Genomic DNA, 24,037 nt, shown 5'->3' with positions numbered 1-24,037 from the left:
GAGAGAGAGAAGAGAGGGAGAGAGAGGATGAGTGGTGGAGGGGCAGAGAGAGAGAGAGAGAGGGGGAATCCCAAGCAGGCTCCTCAATGTGGGTCTCCAACTCTGGAACCGTGAGATCATGACCTGAGCCGAAATCAAGTCAGACACTTAACCGACTGAGCCACTCAGGCACCCCCAAATTATTTTCTTCAATGCCCATTTTGAGGGCAGAAAACCTACTTGTCTGGGAATCTGGTTTCTTTCTCTGTACTCTGCAACTGCAAAAGCTCATTCTATGCCTATCGTGACATCTTTTGTCTTCCTAGCAACTTTTCCAGAAAAAAAAAAAAAAAAAAAAAACACTAAAAAACATCATCTTGATGCCCTCTGTAGTGTGTAAGGGCCACATATCTTAAAAGAGTCACAGGACATGTTTTTCATATAAAGTACAAAGGAAATTTATTCTTTAAAAATCAGCATGCCCGGGGTGCCCGGGTGGCTCAGCTGGTTAAGCATCACACTCTTGGTATAGGCTCAGGTCATGATCTCAAGGTTCATGAGTTCGAGTCCCATGTCACTCAGTGTGGGTGGTGCAGAGCCTGCTTGGGATTCTCTCTCTCTCCCTTTCTTTCTGCCCTTCTGCTGCTCGTGCTCTCTCTCTCTCTCTCTCTTTCTGTCTCTCTCTGACCTTCTCTCTCCCCCTTTCTCTCAAAATAAATAAATAAACTTTTAATTTTTTTTTAACGTTTATTTATTTTTGAGACAGAGAGAGACAGAGCATGAATGCGGGAGGGGCAGAGAGAGAGGGAGACACAGAATCGGAAGCAGGCTCCAGGCTCCGAGCCATCAGCCCAGAGCCCGACGCGGGGCTTGAACTCACGGACTGCGAGATCGTGACCTGAGCTGAAGTCGGACGCTTAACTGACTGAGCCACCCAGGCGCCCCTAAATAAACTTAAAAAAAATAAATAAATAAAGTAAAACTCAGCATGTCCCCTCTTTAATCGAGAGTGTTTTGCTAAATGTAAGGATCCAAAGACCTATTGGCAGACGGGTCCCCTTGCTTTCCCCTAGTGATGGTAGTTTTGTCCTAAATCTTCAAGTCTGCTACCTCTTAAAAATTGATCTGACCGCTTTTGCGGTTGTTCTCAAAATTTCAGAAGAATACAGAAAGTCTAAGCCTGAGGTAACTGCCTGAAACTCAATGAGCAGGGGCCAACGACGCACAGGCCTCAAATTTTAAACTGGCCCGCTGTGTGAACACATCGATCATAAGTCGGTTTGTGAGCCACAGGTGGTGGGCACACGTCCACGCATGGTCAGCAAGCAAATTCGGGCAGCTTATGGTCAGGCTGCCCATGAAACCACTCACCCAGGCCCGTATGGCGAGTCCATAAGCTGAAGCTCCGGGACAGATGAGGAAAGTCTCCGAAAAGGGCCAGATCTGTACGTTCAAAGCCAAATCTGCAGGATGCGAGGGAGGCCCTGAGCTGCCGTAGAGAGCAGAGCCAACTCCACAGAGCATCCACGAGCACCAATATTTGGGGGACCCAATGACCGCTAAGGGGCAGGTGGAAGATCCCGCGAGGCTGGGGCAGGGAGTCCCAGAGGCACACACGTTTTACAATCAAATCTGCACCCACAGTGACGTCCTTTACAGCCTCAGAGGCCACTTTCGCCTGCACTTGAGAGAAGATAAGCTACGTTGGATGAAAACTGGCTCAGGGAATCTTTGCAAACTCAGCCCTTGATTTGATCTCTTTTCACAAGATAAAATATGGACCACGAAGATTTGTATCAATACCAGTGGCAATAAACAGAGCACAAGGCTACTCTCTAATATCCAATCTTATTCTTTAAATCTACCCATAACTACATGGTTTTCTTTAAAAAATTAGAAATGGGGCACCTGGGTGGCTCAATCGGTTAGGCATCCATCTGACTTGGGCTCAGGTAGTGATCTCGGGGTTCATGAGGTCGAGCCCCGCGTCAGGCTCGCTGCTGTCTGTGCGGAGCCTGCTTCAGATCTTCTGTCCCCGCCCTCTCTGCCCCTCCCCTGTACTTTCTCTCTCTCTCTCCTCCCCTCTCCCTTTCTCAAAAACAAATAAAACCATAATTTTTTTTTTTTAATTAGAAATGTCTCCCAGAAAGCTATTGATGGGCCCTGTTTCAGAGAGAATGGAAGGTAGTCCCCAGGATACCGGCCTCCACATGTTCATGTCCTTATATGATGCCTCTCCCTAAGGGTAAGTGGGACCTGTGACTTGGTTCTATCAATGGAATACAGCAAAAGTGACAAGATAGGAGTGATTACACAATTATATTATACAAGGTTTCAATACCCGCCTTCTGGAGATTCCTCCTCCCCAGCTGGCTTTGAAAAAGCCAACAGCCATGCTGGAGAAGTCCACACGAGAAGGAGGTGCAGGAAACCTCCAGCAAGAAAATAAAGCCCTCGGTCCTGCAACTACAAGGAAATGAATTCTGCCAACAACCCAAGTGAACCTAGAGGCATATCCTTACCCAGTCAAGCCTTCAGATGAAACCCCAACCCCAGGCAATTGCCCTTGATTGCAGCAGTACAGAGAACCCAGCTAACCCATATCCGGACCCCAGACCCACAGACCCAGTGACATAATAATAAATGTGTGCTCTCTTAAGTCACGAAGTTTGTTGTAATATTTTAATATATTAATAGGTAAGTCATACAGATCATTAAAACTCAAGCTGTTTATATAATGACACAAGTAATTTAATTTAAAATAAGCTTAGAGGCACCTGGGTGGGTCAGTTGGTTAAGCAACCGACTTTGGCTCAGGTCAGGTCGTGATCTCATGGTCTGTGAGTTTGAGCCCCACGTCGGGCTCTGTGCTGACAGCTCGGAGCCTGGAGCCTGCTTCAGATTGTGTCTCCCTCTCTCTCTGCCCCTCCCTGACTTGCACTCTTTCTCTCTCAAAAATAAAATTAAAATATTAACAAAAATTTTAATAAGCTTATATAATAGTTTATTCAATGGAACTTGTGTATCATAAACTATATATATTACACACACACAGACACACATATATATATATATATATTAAATGCCCGACTTTAATAAGACTATTTTTAACTGCAATATAAAATGAAGCATTACAGATGGCTCATTCGCATTTTCTGTTCACTATTCTGTGGTTCTCCAGATAGCAAGGCTTTAATCAAGTAAGAGGAAGAAAGTTGCCTAAGATCAAAATATCAACATTTGGTCATTAGTTACTAACCACGGATAGTTCAGTCGTTAATTGACCTATAATTATTATAACATGACCCACCAAATACTGTCAAAACTTATTTTCAAAATTCTGATACAGCCTATAAATCATCCCTAGAACATGTACGAGGAGGTCGAGATTTTGATGTCAGCAATAGCATTAACTGAAGCATCTGGGTGTTTGAAAAGGCAGGAGCAAGGTATTGCTAAATTGTGTTATGTTAGCAGCTCAGGGTTAGAAAAACTATCAACAAATTCACAAGACTACAGTTATAAAACCATGAATCCAGTTATCTGTATTTTACACAGAACAAAGCCATTTATATTGAAGCAAACATCTCCCTATTTCAGCATATCCTACGGATTAAATATACTCCCAAACACGAAGCATTATGTAAAGGCAATAGTTAATTAGCGCCCCGTAAGAAAGTACCACAGATTGGGTGGCTTAAACAACAGGAATCGTTTTCTCACTGTTAAGGAGGCTAGGATTCCAAGATCAATTAAGGTCCCTGGTGAGAATGCTCTTCCTGACTTACAGAGGAGGCCACCTTCTTGCTCTCTGGTGTCTCTTCTTACAAAGCCACTAACCCATCATGAAGGGATCTTACCCTCATCACCTCCCAAAAGCCCCACCTTCAGATATCATCACATTGGGAGTTAGGGCTTCAACGTATAATTTGGGGAGGACACAAATCAATCCCTAGCAATACATATCAAACTATTTTTTAAAAGCATAATTATGAGTTACTTTAAGCATGATTGGTATGTTTACATAAATGAATTCTGTCTTCCATCAAAAATTCTAAAAATGCATGCAATATAGTATGTTACACATCCAAGTAGGAATATTTTGCTACGTATACAGAGCAAAATGTTTTCAATCACATCTCCATTTTGGGGGCAGGGGGGAAATGTTTTCCTCATCTTGACATGTTTATCAATTTGAAACAGAACCAAATGTTCCAAGTTTATATTTTCTGGCTCCTAGAAATGATAGAGTTCTTTGTTTCATAAAATTCATTCTGCTTTTGTCACTGAAAGTACACAACATAAGCAAATGAAAATAAATATAGTTAAGCCTTAAACAACACGGGGACTGGAGTGCCAACCCTGCCCCACCCCCAACAGCACAGCTGAAAATCCATATATAGCTTTCGATTCCCAAAAACATAGCCACCAATAACCTCTGTTGACCAGAATCCTTACTGATAATATGAACAATGAACATATTTTGTATGTTATGTATATCAGATACTTTAATCTTACATTAAAGAAAGCTAGAGAAAAGAAAATATTCCTAAGAAAATCACAAGGAAGGGAAAAGACGTGTAAAAGTCTGCACATTAAGAGGACCCTCACAGTTCAAACCCACACTGTTCAAGGACCAACCACCCTATATTCAAGCCTTATATTCCTCTACTGATAAGAAACCAATAAGCCTTTGTAATCATGTTTTGAAAAATTTTAGCTTATTTATTGCTTTAAGACTTAAATTTGATTGCTTTCTACTATCTATTTTGCTATTCTCATAAAGAGTACGCTACAAATTATTCCTTCTATTTGCTGTCTTACATTTCCCTGAACTTTACTAAACAAGTAGCATTATGGCTTCTCTTTGGATCGCACCCCAAAGATGACTACATCATTTATTAACAGCATTTAGGAAAATGTTTATGTCTTTAGTCATGGGCATCTCCCGTCTATGCCATGCATTTAACATGGAAATTTCCTAGCACAGAAATGATATTTAAAAACTCTTAAGGGAGGGGTGCTCGGGTGGCTCAGTCGGTTGAGTGTCTGCCTCTTGGTTTCAGCTCAGGTCATGATCCCAGGGTTGTGGGATGGAGTCCTGCATCGGGTTCCAGGGTGTGCATGGAGCCTGCTTAAGGCTCTTGGGGTGCCTGGGTGACTCAGTCTGGCTCAAGTCACAATCTCATGGCTCATGAGTTCAAGCCCCGCATTGGGCTATCTGCTGTCAGCACAGAGCCCGCTTGGGATCCTCTGTCTCTGTCTCTCTCTGCCCCTCCCCTGCTTGCTCCCTCTCTCTCTCTCTCTCTCTCGCTCTCTAATCTAATTAATTAATTAATTAAACCCCTTATGGATGGGAGACTCAGGTTATGGAACTATCTGGGCGAATCGGGAAGAGCTCAACTAATGATGGGAAGGCTAAATCCTAAATGTTATTTCAAACTACCATTCTCCTTAAGGCTCATGCAGAGAATGCTCACTCAGTATTCCAGAGTGTCCCAGAGGTATGGAAGAAACAAAGGTTATCACTTAGACAAAGCAAAGGTAAGGACCCCGGGCCGGCTTAGCAGACACAGAACGGGATCACCTACAACAGTGGCACTCAGCCGCATGAAAACCTCAGCTTAGCCCCGTTACGACGAAGCGCCCCAGTAAAGCGGGATCTGTAATTGGAAATTGAAAAAGCAATTCTTGGCTGCCAGCTAATGGTGGACCCAACGGTACAAAGGCATGGAGAATAACGCGCTTCCAAGTAAACATCCATCATCACCTGGTTTTCACGGTAGAGTCAACGGCAGATCATCAATACCAGCTCAGAAACGCCACCACAATATCATTCTATCCCACACTGCTACTGCCCTGCCTTGAAAGATACACCTGTACAAAGTGGTGTTAGTTACAGACACTTAACTGCATGACTATACGTGGGGGATACCGTGGTGGTGCAGACTTTCATGGACTGCCTTTTTTTTTAATTTACGAAAAGATAAGTGCAGTCCCAATAGCTGAGTGTGCTTACATGCGCACACACATACACACCTGCATGTGATACTCAAATGCTTGGCATCTGCCACTCTATGTGCTAGAAAGTGACTTCCCTTCCATCCTATGATCTCCAAATTAGACTAACTAGGAAACCAAAGACCAAAAAAAAAAAAAAAAAAAAAAAAAAAAAAAAAACATACTGGGACTACAATACCATTTAAAATCACGCACGCACAAATGTTTTTATCATTCCTTTACAGATTCCCATTGTTATGATGGTTGCATTGCTACATATAATCTCGGCTTAAAGACTAGAGGCTGCTGGGGTGCCTGGGTGGCTCAGTTGGTTAAGGGTCTGATTTTGGCTCAGGTCATGATCTCACCGCTCATGAGTTCAAGCCCCACATCAGGCTCTGTACTGACAGCTTGGAGCCTGGAGCCTGCTTCAGATTCTGTGTCTCCCTCTCTCTCTGCCCTTCCCCTGCTCACGCGCTCGCTCTCTCTCTCTCTCTCTCTCTCTCCAAAATAAATCAACATTAAAGCTAAATATATTAAAAAAAAAAAAAAAAAAAAAGACTAGAAGCTGCTGTGACCAGCTTCACCTGCCTGACATTCCCCTACTCTAGTGCTGGGAGCATCTGTGCCCCAAGCCTCACAACTAATGTACGGTAAATTGTCCAAGTAATAATAAGGATGCACCTTACATCTGAGCTCTCACAAAGACTCATATTGTGGGGAACTCTCCTAATTTATTTTAAACAAGACAGTCTTATCCGGGAAAGACGTGGCCTGAAAAAAAAGCAGAGAAAGGATCTCAAAGACGAAGCAAGGCTTCTGATAAAACCAACATTAAAAGCTCATTGAAACAACCAAAGGAAAGAGGGAGATTTGAGGATATACTGCTTTGGAAAGATTTGCTTTATTTAGATACAGAAGAAAACAAAACCACACATAAACTTATGTTATTGCCTAAATAGTAAAGGTTGTCAACAGCCCCTTGGGGAAAGGGCAAGAGGGCAGGACAATATGATTAATAATAAAGCATACCTTTCCTAGCAAGTTAGGCTGGGTTTTGTTTTGTTTTGTTTTTCTAAATTTAGCCCATTGCAATCATTCTGTAAAGAAAGATCGTTTATCCTGGGCATGAAGTAAACACAGTAGAGCTGCTATAAAAATAAAGCCACCAGAATCCAAACCATAAAAAAAAAAAAAAAAGGAAAAAAAATAAAAACTCTGGGGCTAAAAACGGATACTCTCATTTTGCCTTCGAAATTACACGTTCAGCAAGTGCTCTGAGCCACCAAGGCCTCAGCTGCCAGTGCGGCCCTCCTCTGTCCCAAAGCGTCTTGCCCTCCTTCACCGGAGCCGCGCCATAGGAAATGGCAACATATACTTAATGCACAGGTAGGTAGATGCTGAGACCACCAAGGTCGTTCCAAACCAACAGATGTAACCATCAAACCCACACTGAGACACGGTCCCCACACAGCTGGGTTTGGAAAAGCGGTGCCCTCACCCCCCTCCCCTCTCCCCAGAACGAGTTTTCACTGAGTGCATCCTGTGACTTTGTTTTATGTTGTTGTTACTGGTTGATTAGTGATGCTACAGCAGGTTTTATCAACACTGGCAGCACCGACCTTTGGGGCCCGCTAATCTTCTGTTGTGGGGGCTGCCTGGGCACCGCAGGATGGTTAGCAGAGTCGCTGGCCCAAGTCTGAGAGCCTGTGACACCCAGCACTGCCCCCCAACCTGTGAAAACAAAAATGTCTTTAGACACGGTCAAATGTCCCCTGGGAAGCCAGTCTGCCCCTGGTTGAGTCACTAGCCTGGATCCACGCAGTGGAATAACTTTCAAAATGGAAGCATTGGAAAGTATAGGGTAAACCCACATGCTACCCTTGAACTCTCTCGGAGATCAAGAGTTACATGAAAAGAAGCAGGGGCCCGAACAGTATCTAAGCCCCCCTCTCTTCTAAAGAGTATATTCCCAACTGCTCCCAAAATCTCTGGAAAGGAACAGAAGACCCAGTTCATCGTGCTTGCCTCTGAAGAGGGATTATCATTTATACTTTTCTACTGTTTGCATTGTTTGCTACATGCATGAACGCCTTTTCAATCACTTTTGAAATCATTTTAATAACTCTAATATGCTTAAAAGTCTAGCATTCAATAGGTTCTGCCCCCCTCAAAAAAAAAAAAAAAAACCCCAGGATTGTTCTTTCCCTTGCTTTATTCCATAGTCAATTTGGAGTTTAAATGGGGCTCTCCAAACCATTTGAACCTCCAAAGCCTCCACTGGGGGAGTTAGACCCAAGAACTCAATGGCATCGGGCCACCAGCAGCCTCAGTCGGTGGAAATCAGGAGAAAATACAGGGCAGTGCTGTAAGCCCCCATGAATGATTGCTTGTGTGTGGTCATTTTAGCCCTGAAACAAGATCGTCCGGACTAATGCATTCAGGCCTTATTTCAAACGGATGCTGGTGGCAAGTCCTACCCGTTGTTCTGCAGTCACCTGTGACCAGAGGTTTGCTGTGTCTTGTCTGCGTACAACAGTCTGGGGGGGTAGGGGGAGTCCACACTGCACGTGTTTCCTACTATTCTCCAAAACACTGTCATTGCATTCTTAGTCTCAGAACTACCAGGCCCACCATCTCTAAAGCTTTATGACCTGAGGTCATTTGGTTCTGCGTTCTGGTTCCCCATCCGAATCGCTATGGAAACGTCAAAATGTCCAGGAAACATCAAAGGGTCCCGGCTCCCTCTGGACCCGCTGAATGAGAATCCCCAGGTTGGGGCTTCAGAGTCTCGGGTTTCACAAGTTGCCAGGTGATTCCCATGAAACTTCCTGCTTATTGGTGAATTTCTTTGATTTGGGGGTTAAAATCAGAATCTTATATAAAATACAAGGCCTTTCCCAGGGGCTAAAATCTGATAATTTTCCCAAAAGTCTCCAAGTATCAATCTTGAAACAGGTGGGAGAAATTTACTCATCAAAAAAGGGGTGTTTCAGGGCACCCGGGTGGCTCAGTTGGCTTAGTGTCCGACTCTGGATTTCGGCCCAGGTCATGATCTCTCAGTTCATGGGATCGAGCTCCACGTCGGGCTCTGTGCTGACAGCACAAAGCCTGCTTGAGATTCTCTGTCCTCTCTCTCTGCCCCTCCCCTGCTCAATCTCTCTCAAAATAAATAAATAAACTTCAAAAAGGGGTGGGGTGTTTCAACTACCCATTATGTGCCAAGGTATACTCTATATACTCAATTATAATCCATGAAGCTGACTGCTATGGAGATATTTAATTACTTTATCCCATTTGGGGTCCTTGGGCAGAAGAACTAGTCATTGCCTGAAGGGCTAAGGTGAAAGGTTCCGGAAGCGTGAAGAAGAGCATTGAAGACAGTGGAGTGGGAACAAGAACCCGCAACAGCTTCCGTGAGAAGTTCAGTGTGGCTTCAATGCCCAGGACCCTAGAGGGTCAAAGATGAAGTGACAAGTTACAGTGGCTCCAGGCCATTGATCAAGAAGTCTTTACCTTTCCTCTTGGATTTACCACACTGTGGGCCCATTTCTTCCTTATCCAGGCACTTTCCTTAGAGCATTTACTTTGGAAAACTTACCATTGTGAATTCCTTCTCTGCCACTTTGAGATACAAGTCTTTTCCCCGCGTCTTGCCAGTTTTATAACCCACGGTGGGTTTTCTCAAGGACCTGGGAGCCACCCCTTGAAAACGTAATCAAGGAAGATAGGGCTCCTGTCTCCTAGTCTCTGTGGGAGGAGGGAGCCGTTCTCTGATAAGCACCAATTAGCAAACACAGATGGCCCAATCCCACTGACCAGCCCCCTCCGCCAACACCCTGCAGTATTTTCCCACTAGCTCACCCCAGCACTTCAAACACTTCTACTGTTTTGTTGGAGCGGAAGTGAATTCAATCCCTCTCTTGACCCCTATTGCAATAGTCTTGACCCCTGAAGTCTTACTTAACTCTTGAGCTTCTCCAGGCCAGTCGTCCCTTGACACTGTTGAAAGGACGTGCAGCTAAGAAACGTCTGTTTCTTACTTTATCTCAAGGGCAATGGGAAAGCAGTGAGATCTGAGAGCTCAGGACGAGTGGCTGTGTACAGACAGAACCTGGCTACCAGAGTGGAGATCACCTGGAAACTAAAACCAGGATTAAACCAGCAAGAGAAGTCATGGGGCCAGTGAAAAAGTTGTGCCTCAGGTTATCAATGTGTTTAAAGAGCATGGCTAGAATATTTGGAGTTGGGGGGGGGGGGCGGTATTTATGAGACAGAATTTGGCAGCTAACTATCAGAAAAGTATGTGAAAGAAAGGGGAGCATTTAGAATGATTCCGAGATTTCTAGCTTGGGAAAGTAGGTGAAAGTATTTATAGACAGAGATAAGGAAATCCAATTACCAAAGAGTCATTAAATGAATAAAATCTGTTCTTATGTTACGATAAAGTGCTTATTTTCAATATTTATCATAAATATTTCAGAGTTAATGATCTGGGATTGGTCTCACCTGGCTAGATGGCTGATTCTTCTCATTCCTCCTCTTCCCACTCAGCATTAAATAAATTGGCATCCACCCCCGACAAGCATTTCTAAAATACTCTTCAAAGTCACTGCCAAGAGGGAGACCGTGTTTTCAGATCGCTGTGTCTCAGATTTATCACACGAGTGGGCAGATGTGAGGAGAAAGGAGAATGAGGTTTGGCAGACACAGTGCAGAGGTGCGTTTCACTGTTCTTAGTGAGCACCAAAGACAACAGGCAAAGGCATCCTCATCGGCGACGGTCCGCACCCAGCCCCTCCGCAGACGCCGAGTCTCGTACTTTCCATCTCATGAGCCACATGCACAAGAGGACCCCGACACCACCAATGGGGAAATGCGGCGCGCAGACTGTCCTGCGACCACACGAGCATTCGCCCGTTCCCGGAGGATGACTCTGGGCACTTTCCACTTCCACAGGTGGGAGCTTTAGAGCGCTGGCTGAGCGAGGCCAAGGTTCTATTCGGCCACGCAACTTGACAGAACCTCACAAGGAGCAGAGCGGGCACGTGTGGGAAAAGCGTGTTTCCCGGCACAGACTGGGGGCTGTGAGCCTGGGTGGCTTTCCTCCTTGACAGAACTGGGTAAATATGAGCCAGCAGCCTCTGAGCCAGAATCAAGCCAAGGCAGGTAGCAGCCGATCCGTGCCTGGGGGTGGGAGCCAAGGTGGGCGGAGAGGTCCAGGCAGGTCTGAGCCCGACCGGCACAGCGTGGGTCTGGCGTCGTGCCTGCGGGAGGCTGGATCCTTGTACCGAATTACTAAATGCTACAAATAGGGGAACGGTGCTGAGGAAGGTTTTAAGGGTTTATTAGCAGCAACACCAGTCAGGGCACTAAAACTTCAAAGCCCTTTTACTAACGGAGTCCAACTAATCCTAACAACACCCTAGTGAGCTAGGTAAGCAAATAAGCATTATGACCCGCATTTTATGGTTAGCAGAGAGGTAAGAAGCTTTTTTGCTCCCAGCTACGGGAAGTTCAGGGTTACTCACATCTCTGGAACCACCGAGTGCAGATTCGAAACAGCAGGCTGGCCCTCGATCCACTGACTCATGCTATTGCTTAAAACCCAGGGAGGGTCAGCGAAGGAGTCTTTCATTACTCAGAGTGAAACGTGTCATTAGATTTTATTTAAACTAAAGGAGCAGACATTGTTTTCTGCTGTGGCTTTAATAACAGTAAATGACAGTAATTCGGCCAAATTAGAAATGTCTGACTTGGGATGCTGGCTGGCCCTTGCACTCTTGGGATGAAGAGTATCATTTTGCCAAACATCACCCAGCGCTGGGTCTCCTACCTGACATTCTCCCGCTTTCCATGGCAACCTGAAAAGTTTAGCTACGGAAACTGAACACTCTTTCGTGCGTTTTTAAAATCCTCCTTTAGGGGCGCCTGGGTGGCTCAGTTGGTTACGCGGCCGACTTCAGCTCAGGTCACGATCTCGCGGTCCGTGAGTTCGAGCCCCGCGTTGGGCTCTGGGCTGATGGCTCAGAGCCTGCAGCCTGCTTCTGATTCTGTGTCTCCCTTTCTCTCTGCCCCTCCTCCGTTCATGCTCTGTCTCTCTCTGTCTCAAAAATAAATAAAACGTTAAAAAAAAAATTTTTTTTAAATAAAAAAAAAATAAAATCCTCCTTTAAATAAATTACAATATTTTGTGGAATATGTATCATGACAAATTCTGGAAAATACAAAAGAGTAAAAAGAAAGTAAGAATACTGATTTCTCAGTGGTGGATGTAAATGATTCCCGGTAACCTTTGGAAGTATGTGCTACCTGTGAATTTTCATGCATATAAATAGGTTTCTATGACACAAATGTGGGGTTACTCTACCTACTTTCACCCAATTCCATCACATCCACCCATCACACCCCTAAATCTACATGAAAGTTGATGTGGGTGCTTGAGGACGAACCAGTTATGGGATGGAAAAACAACTGGGATGATTTCTGTTTGTTGTTGTTGTTGTTAATGTTTTTTTTATTTTTCTGAGAGACAGAGACAGAGAGACAGAGTGCGAGTCAGGGAGGGGCAGAGAGAGAGGGAGATACAGAATCCTAAGCCAGGCTCCAGGCTCCGAGCTGTCAGCACAGAGCCCGACACGGGGCTCGAACCCACAAACCCCAAGATCATGACCTGCAAAGTTGGCTGTTTAACCGAATGAGCCACCCAGGGGCCCCTGGGATTATTCCTCGATTCCTTCACGACTGCATTTGTGGCTTTCCCTGGAGAAATGCCCGGCTGGACACCTGGAGGGAAATCTAAAGTCTAGCCAGGGGAAGATGCACAGGGACAGAACAGATTTCCTCAGGCTCCACGTGCACAGCTACGCTCCCAAGGTTTCTACATCACTGAGGGAGGGAAAGAGGGAGAGGACAGTGTGGCCTCTTTCCCCCCCCCCCCCACCTCCAGTCCATAACCACCAGAAAGATTGGCAATGCTTCAGTCTCAAAGTAAGTAACAATCGGAATGCTTGATTTAGAACTAGCTATGACTTTAGAAAATTCAAAACGATTGTTGACAAAGTAACAGATCTCTGGGTCATTAGAGTAACAAGCAAGAGGGAGCCTGGGTGGCTCAGTTGGTTAAGCATCTGACTTCGGCTCAGGTCATGATCTCACGGTCTGTGGGTTCGAGCCCCGCATAGGGCGGTGTGCTGACAGCTCAGAGCCTGCAGCCTGCTTCAGGTTCTGTGTCTCCCTCTTTCTCTGCCCTTCCCCTGCTCATGCTCTGTCTCTCTCTGTCTCAAAAAGAAATAAACATTAAAAAAAAAATTTTTAGAGAATAATAAGCAAGAGTTTTTTTTGTAAATATCCAAAACATGCACCATAACTAAATTTTGTTAGTCATGTGTGTAACACTGAATAACCATTGCCATTAACCATTTTCTCAACCAGAAAGTCTATATGTATTTCCTTTACTAAGAGTAATGAAATATTTACCTGAATGTTATAGTCACAAGCAAACTCAGTTACTCAAAATTAAATGTTCTGTGGTACATTTTCACTTCCAATTTTGAAGGAAAAATGCAGAAAATTGGAAAAAAGTAACAACTTGCTAGGCTGTGGAGCTCTTTACAGTATAAGACGCATCATGAAATTGTTACAAGTAGAGCTATACATGTTTAATTTTTTTTTTTTTAAGCAATCAACTCACTGACTTTGTCTCTCAAAATACATAGAGCGTGTCATATGTTTTCTAAAGGCATCTGTCCTTTGGGAAAATTTTCTCTTGCTTTTTCTCTAAAAGCTTGGCAGTGTTTGCTTTTGTTTTTGCTTTTTGTTTTTCTTCTATCTGCCTCTTGACACTTTTGAGCACAGAAAAGATAAAACAGAGTGCTCTGGAAGAGTTTTTTTTGTCTTCATTTCTGTTCTTTTATGGCACCCCAATAGCATGACGTGACTTTGGAAATCAATTCTGTGCTGTGCGAACAGGTATAAAATGAAAAGTTCCCGCCCTGTGTTCAGAAAACTGTGTTAGTTCTATTGCAGCCGTCTTGCATTCTCCCCTGTGTCATTGTACAGCCACAGAAATAATCCCCAGCACGGTCTGGGGCAACAGCCAAAGGGAATTGTCTAAAACAGCAGACCCCTGGCGGGAGAAGAGGCTTGGGAGGTGATGAGGAAAGCAGCAATCAATCAATAAAATATAAAAGCCTGCACATGAATTCTTGCTTACTTACAGATACATACTTAATGTATGTTTCCATAGGTCTTTTTGTCTTCCTTATATAATCTGCTCATACCCACTGCAGAAAATTTATAAAAATACGCAAAAGAAAAAAAAATCATTCATAATCTGACTCCCAAGAGATGATCACCATAATCATTTTCACACATTTCGTTCTGGCCTCTTAACCTATTCACAGTTATTTTTTAGAAATATATAGAAGATACATATAAAATACATGAATTTACACAGAACGGTTGTTTACTAAATAAGATATATATAAGACACAATTCCATACATAGAGTAAAATCTGTGAATAGCAGGGTTTTTAGCAACTGCATAATGGCTCATGTTTTTTATGCGATATTATTCATTCGTTTCCTTAAAGCTAACCAGTTCTTTGCTCCATATTTTAAATTGTTCACTTTTTATGTTTTTTTTTTTCCTGTCCATTCCCATAATTAGCAAGCATGATAAAAGTCAGCAGGGAATAGAACTACCAGGTCACCTAGTCGTGAATGATTTACAGTAATAATAAACAGAACCTCAAAACTCTATTTGTAAGTAACAATTTTGCCAGCGAACTATACACCTTTAATTAATACAACTCAGTGGCTGAATATGGAAATCAGCAGTAAGAATGAAGAATGCTCATGGACCAGTAGGCCCAGTGAGGACCAGTAAAACATCAGGGGGCCACGTCCTGGCTTTTGACTCTCGGGGGACAGACACTAGAGGACCAGACTGCCAAGATCAAACAGCCAGGTCAAGAAAACGAGCAGACAAGTCATTAAGATTTGACCCTGAAACTGTGGCCAAACTTACAGTGCAGTATATAAACCAGGGAGAGAGGGTAAGAGGGCGAGAACAGAGAAGAAGACAGAAAATAGGAGAAGAGGAAGGAGGGAGAGGGTGTGGGGAAAGCAGGAGTGGATGAAGCCAGCCACGGGGGGTGAGCTGGGGCACGTAGTAAGTGTGGGACGTGCTGGGCCGGCCTGGGACACCCACAGACACCCCCGCCTGGACAGCTGGCAAGGGACAAGGTCATGAGTATCTCTGCCTACGGGTCCCCAGGACTCGACAGCCAGGGAGTGGAGAAGTGATACATTCTCATGGCCTGAGAGTAGGAGGTCAGATTAGAGGGCAGGAGCCCAGACGCTGGAAGCTGGAACAGCACAGCCAGGAATCAGGGATCAAACGACAGAGTGACAAACCCATCAGTGACACCAAGGAGTCCACAGGTGCTGGTGAAAAGCAGAGTCATTTTCCATAAACAGGCGATTGTTGATTAGGCAGCATGCAACATATATACCACAGACATCTGCCCCCAAAAAAAAAAAAATAGTAATAATACGCCAAAGAGCTTAAACACTAGAAAAACAGTGAGTGTGATAAAGCAGGTGCTAATAAAAAGCTGTGGACGTTGAGAGAAAGAAGGCGTCTCTCCCAAGTGAAGAGTCCGGCCCCTCGGGGCTGACTCCCATGGATCAGATGCCGTGAGCAGAAGTGACTTTCCACGGAGTCAGATCAGCTCAGGGAAGGCCACTCTTGCACGCCGGGCTGAGGCCAAGTTCGGAAGCGGTGCCCACAGCAGGGCTGGGCCTGAGGGCAAGGTTAAACCAAAGCGTCTGTTGGCAAAGGGGTTCAGGGGCACAAGCCAGACAAACGAGGCCACCAGCTGTGACAGACACGAATCAAAGGCAAGGACGGACCTTCCCACCAGGAAACAGGAGTCTGATGATGGAGTATTAGGCCAAGTCTGAGAAGAACAGTCACTTTCTTTTTTTTAAAGGTTCTGATATTTCCTCTGAAAGTATCTATGTGTGTTTAAAAGATGTATCTACTGGGATGCCTGGGTAGCCCAGTCAGTTGAGACTCAGACTCTTGATTTCAGTCCAGATCATGAGCCCCGGGTCGTGGGATCAAGCCCCGTGTCAGGCTCTGTGCTGAGTACGGAGCCTGCTTGAGATTCTCTCTCTCTCTCTCTCTCTCTCTCTCTCTCTCTCTCTCTCTCTCTCCCTCTGCTGCTCTCCCCTGCTTGCAACTGCTCGAGTTCTCTCTCCCTTTCTCCCTCTGTCTCTCTAAAAAATAAACTTAAGGGCACCTGGGTGGCTCAACCAGTTAAGCGCCAGACTTCAGTTCAGGTCATGATCTCACGGTTCATGGGTTCAAGTCCCGTGTTGGGCTCCGTGCTGACAGCTCAGAGACTGGAGCCTGCTTCAGATTCTGTGTCTCCCTCTCTCTCTGTCCCTCACCCCGCTCACACTCTGTCTCTCTCTCAAAAATAATAAACATTAAAAAAAAAGTTTTAATAAAATTAAAAAATTAAAAAATAGCACCTGGGTGGTTCAGTCAGTTAAGCATCCAACCTCAGCTCAAGACGTGATCTCGAGGTTCATGAGTTTGAGCCATGCTTTGGGCTCTGCGCTGACAGTGTGGAATCAGCTTGGGATTCTCTCTCTCTCCCTGTCTCTCTGCCCCTCCTCCACTTGCACTTTCTCTCTCAAAATAACAAATAAACTTAAAATTTTTAATTTAATTGCATTTAAAATTTAAGAAAAGATGTGTTTACTTGCTAAGTAATTAGGAAAGGAATATCCACCACATGCAAGGAGAGGAATTAATCCTCTCCTACCTCCAAGTTAACTGGGATTAATAACCCTTTATCTCAGGACCATTTCCATTATCGGGAGAGAAATGCCTACTCCCCTCTGTGCCCTTTAATGCCATCCAGCCCTGCCTTCCTGCCCCTCCTCCGTTCTGGCCACCTCTCCCAGGCCACTGGAGTCTGAAACACTGCAAGCCTTGTCCTCTCTCTGGGATCTCACATACTGGCACGCTCCCTCCTTCTTGTCCGGTTCGTCCTTTTTTATTCTTCGAGGCCACTTGAAAAGTAATCTCAGTTTTAAAATTATTCAAGTCTTTGTTACCTTCTCTGTTTTCTGTTTCCTCAACGAGTCTTTAAAAAAGAAAGGCCACATCGTTCTTACTTATCAAGATATCCCCAGTGCCTGTCTCAGAGCAGACCCCCTGTGAACACGTTCTCCATGACGGCATCTCACACACGGAGAATGCATTTTGATGAAAAATGCAGCTTCTAAAATGACATTTCTTTTTCATAACACTCGAAACCATCGTCTTAGAACTATGCAAAAAGTAATACTCCTGCACAGTATCAAATGACTTTGTTCATATTTTAACCTGTCCTGAGCAACAAAGTAACTCAAGTCCCCAAAATGGGGTTAATCTGGCCAATGCTAGAGTGTTGTTATCGTTGGTTTAAGTTTATCTGGAAGCTACTCTGTAGCAAGAAAAATGTCTCTGTCATATTTGTGTTATTCCTGCCGAGGAAGGCACCTGGTGATTCACAGGTGCTCAGTTAATGTGTTTTCCATTAAAAGTTTTTTTCATTTTAAATTAACATATGGTAGTTGCCGCTCAAAGTATAGGCTTACAGAAAGTGAGAAAACTTCCCTTCCATCCTCCAGTACAATTCATCTCACAGAGGCAGCCGATGAGGACAGGTTGATGTATATTCTTTGATTTTCCACGCGCTTACGACCCAACATGCATATACACAAAGGGACTAGAGGCGCTGTTTCCTAACTCACTCAATATACTGTAGATAAATTTGCGTATTTGCAAACATAGCTATGCTCCATGATTTTATTTAATCAGGTCCCTTCTTGTGGACACTTAGGTTTTTTCCACCATTAAAATTCAGGAAGCAATGAACATCTACCATTGCACCGTTAGGTGGGCATAAATACAGGATCAATTCCTAGAGGTGGGATCACCAAGCCAATTACTATTAGATACGTCTTAAGCCACCAAATGGCTGTTATATACGTGATCCCTTGCACACATTGGGGGTATCTATTTTTTTTTAATCTTTGCCAATCTGATGGGTGAAAACCAGTTGATGGTTTAAACCACCTTCGCAACGACTGAGGCTAAAACAGCTTTTCGTGCCATCAGCTGCCTTTTGTGTTTCTAAGCAAAGAAGACTCTCTGAGGCATCCATGCCAAGCAAGAGGCTAAGTCCCTGAGAGGGGATCTGAAGATCCCTGCTCGGGAGGCTGTCCACGCGAAGCCCAAACCACCATCTTGAGTTGAACTGGCCTAACTCATCCCTAACCCGACCCAGGCTACTGGACAATACGCTTCATTATTTAGTGCATGTTCATCATTTCAGCTGACATAACCCTCCATTATTGCTCGCCATGACCTTTAATAAGATCAGGGGCACCTGGGTGGCTCAGTCGGTTAAGTGTCCGACTCTTGAGTTCAGCTCAGGTCATGATCTCACGGTTTGTGAGTTCGAGCCCCGCGTGGCACTCCGTGCAGACAGCACAGAGCCTGACTGGGATTGTCTCTCTCCCTCTCTCTTTGCCCTTCCTGCTCTCTCTCTCTCTCTCTCAAAAAAAATAAATAAATAAATTTAAACATTTTTTTTTTTTTAAAGGCCAAATAAAAATACCAGTTGTCATTAGGAAGTAACATAGCTACTCCCGCCAGTGGTGCAAAGGGAGGACACAGAACAGAGGTGCTAAGCCAGGCTCTAGAGGGGCTGGGCCCCTCTGCTGCTCATTCACTGTGAATGCGGGACACGTGGCTTCCCGTTCCTGAGCCTCAGCCTCCTCATCTGTAGTAACATTGACCCTGCAGAAATGCCGCGCGGGTAGGGCGGCCCTCGCGCCTTCTCGCACATACAGCGCAAAAATGGAAATGGTTATTACTGCCGGCATGAGGCAGGGCGTCCACGCGAAGCTGTGAACACCCCTCTGCAGGCAGCATTTCTCACTTCACAGCAGGAATCCAGAAGGAGTGGAATATCCACTCTCTGCCCCCACCGTGAATCACGACTACTATATCTAGCCATCTCAAGTGGCACTTCAGGTTGGGTGTCATCCTGGGGACGGCCGGTCCCCCACTGGCGCTACGTGCCCAGACCTGGACGGAACGTTCACGCTCACGTACCTCATCACCCCCTGTGCCTGCCCCGCACAGAGTACGGCCTGGCTCACAAAACACCTCCTAAGCGAAAGAATGGAAGGCGTGCCCACGGGGAAGCTCTCCCACCGTGGCTCTTTTCCTTCCTCCTTCAGAATCTGTTTAAACCAAGGGTTCCCGTTGGGACGAGCACTGGGTGTTGTATGGAAACCAATTTGACAATAAATCTCATATAAAAATAATAATAATAATAATAATAAGTAAATAAACTAAGGGTTCCCAAGCATAGCACCATAGACGTTTGGAGTCTGAGAATTCTCTGTTAGACGGAGTTCAGCATCCTTGCCCTCTAACCACTACACCCCACTATTACACACCTTCCCACCAAGCTGTGATAATTACATCAGGATCCAGACGTTACCGAAAACCAAAACAAAACAAAAAAATCACCCCCAGTTACGAACAGCTGGTTTCGACTATAAGAAAACAGCCAAGTGTATTTTTGGAATCTACTTACGCCGTTCCTGATTCCAAAGCCGTTTTGAAAGCTGAGCGAATAATATAAGCCGTGAGTTAGCAAAGTAAGTCATCGGGGATCTTTACAACTGATCGGAGAGTATTAACTGCCTGGGGCAAATCCGTCATTAGCTGCTGCTGATCCGGAGGGGGACACCGCATTAATAATTCAATAAAGGAAAAGGCTGCAGGCAATAAAACCTTAGGGTTATTTATTTAGCCAATTAGATTCGTTTTCGGTGGCAACACTGCTTTTGCGAGTGTGAATAAACCATGTGTATTCTTCAGTGCATCAGGATAACTGTACATCGCAAATCTGCTCCTCTGCTCCTCAGCCGCAAGGTGTGAGAGAGGAGTGGTCCTCCAACCCGCGGAGGAGGGAAGAACCATCTCACGAGTGCGCAGGCTCATAACTTACCTACCCACCTCGTGTGAAACAGACAGATGCATGACAAGTGTGTAAATTCACGTATTCAGCCCCCGCTCCTTTCTAGCCTTCTATCCTCAATCCACGGCCAGACAGGGATGAATCACACCAGGTAAAATTTAGATCCACTGGCTGGTAGACAGGCACAGTTCATTACTGTTTAGCGATGAGCAATCCTAACCATGAAGAGACTGAAAAATGCCATAGGAAACATACATCCATATAGAATAAATGCAAGATCGTTCCTGTTTATGCTTTGCTCACAGTTTAGGGTAAGTTTATGTTTTGCTCACAGATCCTTGAAGGGGACCTTTTTTTGGAGGGAGGGAGGTATTTTGGCTTAGGTCACAATGTGAAATGTGTCCCTGTCACTCTCTGGTTGTCAATCCAGAATTATCTCTGAGCCCGACAGACCATGATGGGCAAATTGAAAATATCACTATGAAAAAGACTATCTATTTACGCCTACATAGTTCTGTTCATTGGGACAAACCACTGGAAATTCTGCAAATGTCTGCTTCAACTATTGGAGATTTAGAGATTTTTCTTCTTTTTTTTTTTTTTTTTTTGTCACTTACAACCTTAGCTTTTCCATTTCTAATCTATATTTCACTTCCTTTTCCCTTTCTCTCTCTCCTGACCTCTTTTTTGATTCCACTCATTTGTTTAGAGGCCAGATTTCATAATAACAGAGGTGTGCATGCTCTAAGGTTCCAGAAGGCCAGATGTTTACAGAAACCGGGGGCTCACTGAAAGGCCACAGACAAGGCTCCAATGAGGAGACATCTTTGATCGCTGACTGACGGTCCCATCTAAACAAAGATCATGGCCCTGCACAACCCCCACCCCACCCTCGTGAAGGAGTCCTAATGCAGACATATCCATTTCAGCCTCCCTGGGGACGAGGGTCAGTCAAATGCCCCTGATAAAGGCGCAACATGGAAAACCTATCTGCAAGCCATTTTGTTTCACTGAAATTGAACTGATGCTTCAGTAAGCAAAACATAGAGCCTCTGCCCCTCCTGAAATTTCACTGACCCCCCCAAAATTACCTCTGTCAACCCAAACATCCTTTGCCATCGTCCTTTAACATGCTACGGTTGTGACGGCCACAGCCAGCGGCACACAGGCAGGTGCACATGACAAGTGCTGAACAGAGGCGGATGCTCCCTCCACTGGAGTCATGGATACCCCCGCGTGTGGAAGGTCCGGACCAGCTTGCCACATTATGACACATGGCACCTGGGAAAAACGTCTTAGCAACTCGACACAATCACAGGGCCTCACGCCAGGGGAACTGGAGGTCTTCTAAGGCTCACAAGGGAAGAACTCAGGGCACAGACATTTTGGTGTCGGAAAGAGAACGATCAAGAAGTGGGGCTCCCTAGAGGTTGGCGTCCTGGATGAGAGGGAGGGAAGAGGAGAAAGAGCCCATCACGGCCGTCCGGTAACAAGCGACACGGACACTGGTCACTGGAAGGCCATGGGGGCATCCAGGGGTGCGCCGGCCAGTGTTTAATGACCGGGTTTCAGGAGAGCCGATGTCCACGATGCGCCCACCATAGCCTGCTTCATTCAGGCCACCAGAGGATGTCACTGAACACAGAAAAGGAAAGAGACACACACAGTGGGCAGGGGCCCTGAGACCCACTTCCCTTGTTTGGCGATTTGCTCCATAAGGGGCTTCGCCTGGGCTTCAACAGGCTTACGATGATCATTTATTCTAGGGACTTAAACGGAGCCTCTTTCCTTTATCTCTCTCTACTTACCTTTGTAAAATTCTCAGGAATTTAAAAATTCATGAAGAACACACATTCGCTTAAATCCCAGCTTCAAAGGACTGTTCATTATTTTTCCTGTTGTGACCCTATTGTATTAAACATTGCATGAAATTATCATGCCACTAATTTGGGTTCAGAAGCACTTTAGTTAACGGCATTTATTGACACAAGGCGGTTCACCTTCTTATTCGGAGACTCCTAGGGTTCCCTCCACCTCCCCCTCCACACTCTCTTCTCTCTCAGGTCCTCCTCCCCGACTCTGGTCCCCCCACCCCCTCCCTTTCTCCCTTTCCCTGGCCCCCCACCCCCTATCCCTCTCACACTCTTCTCTCGATATCTCAGGAAGGCAAACACCACCTACAACAAAAGCCTGAACAAAGCTCTGAGTGCAAAACAAACTTTGCAGGACCCTTGGAGACTTCATAGTTTGTGCCAAAAACGAGTATCGCGGCACAAAAGGGTTACGCAGGCGAGTAAATTAGCAGCCACTTAAACAAAGGCAGCTGACAAATTGTGGGAAAAGCCTAAATGTCCATCAACTGATGAATGGATAAAGAAATTGTGGTTTATATACACAATGGAGTACTACGTGGCAATGAGAAAGAATGAAATATGGCCCTTTGTAGCAACGTGGATGGAACTGGAGAGTGTGATGCTAAGTGAAATAAGCCATACAGAGAAAGACAGATACCATATGTTTTCACTCTTACGTGGACCCTGAGAAACTTAACAGAAACCCATGGGGGAGGGGAAGGAAAAAAGAAAAAAAAAAGAGGTTAGAGTGGGAGAGAGCCAAAGCATGAGAGACTCTTAAAAACTGAGAACAAACTGAGGGTTGATGGGGGGTGGGAGGGAGGGGAGGGTGGGTGATGGGTATTGAGGAGGGCACCTTTTGGGATGAGCACTGGGTGTTGTATGGAAACCAATTTGACAATAAATTTCATATATTAAAAAAAAATTAAATATTTATAAAAAATAGATTTTCAAGTGAATGTGGTATTAAATCATTCAAAATGCATATTGAACAAAATAAATGACTTGTTTTCCTAAAATAAATAAATAAATAAATAAATAAATAAATAAATAAAGGCAGCTGAAAATGCTGCAGTAAGAATTCTGTGTCATTTCTCTCCTACCTCCTGGTTTCCCCTCATCTTGGCGAGCACTAGCCAAGCCCTTACATTACATTCTTCTATATTAAAAGGTTCAGAAGAGAAAAGCAAATCAGATCCAATGACTCAAAATCTTCAGGTACAAAATGAGTGTCGTTTAAAGGAAAAAAAAAAAAAAAGCAGCTGCGAAGGGAACAGAGAGGAAAAAAATATGAAAGATACAGATGATGTCAAGGGCGATTATGGCTTTTGGCTAATACAGACCAAGGTGCCCACATGTGCATACATGGATACGAAGTTAACAGGACTCTAAATCTGACAATTCCTGGAAGAAAACTCTTTATTCACAAAATCATATTCAGCAGGACAGGGGTCCTACAAGTACTGAATCAAAATTCTGTCACTTAAGAGTAATAAGGAAAAGAGAGACTCAAATTGTTCAACTGAAGAACTGAACATCTGAAATTGTTGATACTCCCAGATTTTTCACAGGAAAAAGGAACAGATTCACAACTTGAAACCATTCAAATGCAGGCAATTTCATAGGAAATTTTTTTCAAGGATTAAGGCAAAGTATTTACTCCATGTCCCTCTCCCCAATAAAAATGAAAGCCAGGAGCACCTGGATGGTTCAGACAGTTGATCATCTGACTCTTGATCTGGGCTCAGGTCAGGATCTCACGGTTTGTGAGATCGAGCCCACATCGGGCTCTGAAATGACAGGACAGACCGGCTTGGGATTCTCCCTCCCTCTCTCTCTCTCTCTCTCTCTCTGCCCCTCCCCTGCTTGCACTCTCTCTCAAAATAAATAAATAAACGCTGAAAAGTAAATAAATAAAATAAAAATAAAAGTGACGGCTATGTTTATAGTTTTTATAGTCATTTGACAAATATTTCAACAATAATTAGCCCCTAACATCATTTCTTTGGCCTCCCACAGTCAGGAAAATATACAAGATTCTGTAGGCGATCTCTGTGTTAACACACTGCTTCTTATGTAGCGTATCATCAGGAGGCTAGAAGCAAATGGCTGACACAGTCAACACTCGGTATCTTTGAAGTT

The 24,037-nt window shown here is 44.6% G+C and overlaps 1 protein-coding gene across 9 annotated transcripts in view; it reads right to left on the bottom strand.

The window, feature by feature from the left end:
- The window catches only part of SEMA5A (semaphorin 5A), a 484,035-nt gene that overhangs the window by 393,043 nt on the left and 66,955 nt on the right, over positions 1–24,037 (bottom strand). The window lies entirely within an intron of this gene.

The sequence above is a fragment of the Leopardus geoffroyi genome, chromosome A1 (genome assembly GCF_018350155.1).
Source record: "Leopardus geoffroyi isolate Oge1 chromosome A1, O.geoffroyi_Oge1_pat1.0, whole genome shotgun sequence".
In the NCBI taxonomy this organism is placed as follows: Eukaryota; Metazoa; Chordata; class Mammalia; order Carnivora; family Felidae; genus Leopardus; species Leopardus geoffroyi.
The sequence above is the reverse complement of the archived record's forward strand: the minus strand, read 5'-3'. Positions and strand labels throughout refer to the sequence as shown.